This window comes from Aphelocoma coerulescens, chromosome 18 (genome assembly GCF_041296385.1).
Source record: "Aphelocoma coerulescens isolate FSJ_1873_10779 chromosome 18, UR_Acoe_1.0, whole genome shotgun sequence".
NCBI lineage: Eukaryota > Metazoa > Chordata > Aves > Passeriformes > Corvidae > Aphelocoma > Aphelocoma coerulescens.
Window position 1 is genome coordinate 5,898,874 of NC_091031.1, and position 2,955 is coordinate 5,901,828.

The following is a 2,955-nucleotide window of genomic DNA, read 5'->3' on the forward strand; positions in this document are numbered from 1 at the left end:
AAAGGGAGGCGGCACAATGGGGCTGGCTTAACTGGGGACCAATGGGGATCTCTTAGGGGAGGGATATGGGCAGGGATCGACACTCATAGGGGCCAATAGTCTCGAGGGGTGGAGGGAAAGGGGTCACATGCCCCAATGGGGCGTCGAGGTTTAGGGGATTTCCAAAGGGGGAGGTTTCTAGAGGGGTAGGGTCTCGGGGGATTGATGGGGACCATATAAGGGTAATTAGGGAGGGCTTTGGTGACAGGCACAGAACTTTCGGGAATAACATGAGGGGTTTGGGTGATGGATGGGGAACCGACTAGAACAAGGGGAGGAGAACAACCATGTAGGGAACACCGGGGGAGCGGCTTGGGTCTGGGGCAAAGCAACTGGGAATAGGAGTGGGGAAGGTGAGGATGAACTATTGGGGTACAGAGAGTATGTGAAAATACAATAACAGTATCGCATCACCACACCTGTCATTTGGTGAAACAAGTTTCTTACTACAGAAAACAAATTTTTTCTATTCATTGAAGAATGGCATTGGCTCAGGATATTTTTTAATTGTCACAGAGCACTTCTGCTTTGCTGCTTGAACCACGGTGTCCTCCCTAAGCCAACACGCCCAGGGTTTGGGCACAGCAGATCCTGTCCATGCACAGCACACAAGGACAGGCTAGGTTTGTATCAACACTCTCAGATATTTTTTTGGTTCTTTAGAGAATTCTCCTCACTAAGCTGTGCAGATTTGATATCAAGTGTTTAGACATAGACCATTTGTACAATTTAACCTTCACTATTTATACAACTATAAAGGGAATAGGCTGTATTTTTATATCCCAGAGCAGTGCATAAAAGGAATAAAAAATGCAAAGAGTGGATAGACAAGCTTTCAGAAAAACTGTATACCCTGCTCTTATGTTGCTGCATAATGGTGTGTAAAATGTACTCCAATTATTTGGTCACAGGACACAGAGTGTAGCTGGAAACAAGAATATTAATGACATAAATTCTACATATCACTAGCCTTGAAACCTTCATATGCCAAGCACAAGTTTAATATTCTCCCTAAACTGATTTTTTTCTTGTTCTTTTCCTCTTTAAAACAAAGCATTTTGCATAGCAGAATATTTTGATTACCTACTCCTGTGACAAAAAGCATGTCTCAAGGCGTGTTAAGTTACCCTAGTACACTGGATTCATTTTTGGCTCAATATTTTACTCATCATCTCTTTTCCTCACTTGTTACTTTTAAAACTACTATAGCACAAGGTACAGTCTCAAAATATAACTCAATATGTTAGTTTCTTTGCCACATCAAGGACATCTTTCCTAAAGTGAATAACCATGACTGGATAAGAAACTCTGCTGTGTGTTATAAAACACTTCGTGTTTTATTTCAGCTTTTGTTACACTTTTTGAAACTACCTGATGGCTGTAAAATGTACCTTTCCTTGGGCTTTTTTTTTTCCAGCTTGATACAATCTCTCTACAGCATTCTCTAGGTAAGCACAAAGGAGCCAATCATTAGAAACAATCCCAAGTTTCTGAGGACAGTTATCTGAAAATATGTTTGAAATGATAGAAGGGTCCAACTTGAGCCATTTTAGAAGATTCTGATTTACAGAGAACTTGGCTGTTTCTGAAAGGTCTTTCGAGATGTCAAGTTAGCCCTGTAAAAGGACCAGTCAACCCTAAAATTATAGGTCATTAGGAATTAAATGCATGACAAATTTTAAAAGGAGCTCAGAATAATACCAATATTTAAGTTATCTATTCAAAAGTCACTGCCATGGGCTCCCTGGTTAATTCTCTATGCAGGTACTGCAGCTGTTATGAACCCCAACTCTGTCAACAACAGAAGTGCCCCTGCCACTGCATGAAGAGGGTTTTGATCAAAGCAGAGGGACTGAGACCTGTTTTCCTGCCTGCAGAAGGACACCGTGTTCCCAGGCTACATGAGCACAGTGAACAGGAGAGCCAGGGAGCAGCTGGCCTAAGCACAGCCTGGCACTGTGACTTGGGACAAACGACAGCACACACAGGGCCACTGGAGGCCCTGGGGAGCATCCCCAGCACTGCTGCAGGAGCCGGGCAGGTCAGCACGCCCTGCTCCTCAGGGTCAGAGCTGAGTCACTGTGCTTTACAGAGCTCCGGCAAGCACCACTCCAGAGCCTGGCGCTGCTCAGGGCATCCCTCTCTGCGTGGGAAGAGGGAAAAATCCCATCACAAACCCATTAGCCCCCATCCAGGGGACAGCCTAGAGATAAATACACTGCCATGCTCTCAGGGACATCTTGAATTTCCGTGCTCCAGCCTCTGACCAACAGGCAGCACACACACACACACATACACACAGAGACAGACACACACACACACGGAGACACACACAGACAGAAGAAGTAACAACTTGCTGTTAACTCTTTTTCCAAATGGAAAGCAGGGATATGAGAGGAGATAGTGACTTCACTCAGCCTGAAGAAGGCTGATTTACAAACAAAGCAACAGCTTTTGCTAAATATTAGATTGCGAACTACTCATTAGTCCCTGAATAGAACTGCACAGCTGCTGTCTGGCCAGCTATTATTAACCACACAGTCAAAAATGAAAGCAGTTCACACAGAAAAGCCAAAGTATGAAATGAATAAAGAATTTCAAACCTTGTTTCAATTGCAACTTCCTTAAATGAAAGAGTTGGTTTCTAATCAGGTGACAGTGAACTATTAATTTCCTGGACTCCTAGCATTTAGGAGACAAAAATCTCTTTCCATTATGTATATTAAATATGCTGACATGTTTTCTGAGCACCTTAGACGTGTTCTTCAGGGTAGTCTGTGTCAACCAATTTGGTCAGCACTTTAAAAAAAGCCACTCACTGTTCAGGTCTCAGTCCTACCCTGAAAACCAGATAATGTCTGTGATACCAAGAGTGCCTGATTGGGGATGGGATGAAATCATGGCTTACTAATTGAG

At 43.5% G+C, this 2,955-nt stretch overlaps 1 long non-coding RNA gene across 1 annotated transcript; it reads left to right on the top strand.

Moving 5' to 3' along the window:
• Window positions 1-263: 263 nt before the first annotated feature.
• On the top strand, window positions 264-2,652 carry LOC138120179 (uncharacterized). Its single transcript, XR_011155768.1, has 3 exons — window positions 264-392; window positions 556-662; window positions 1,804-2,652. It is a non-coding gene; the product is annotated as an uncharacterized lncRNA (long non-coding RNA).
• The last annotated feature ends 303 nt before the right edge of the window (window positions 2,653-2,955 follow it).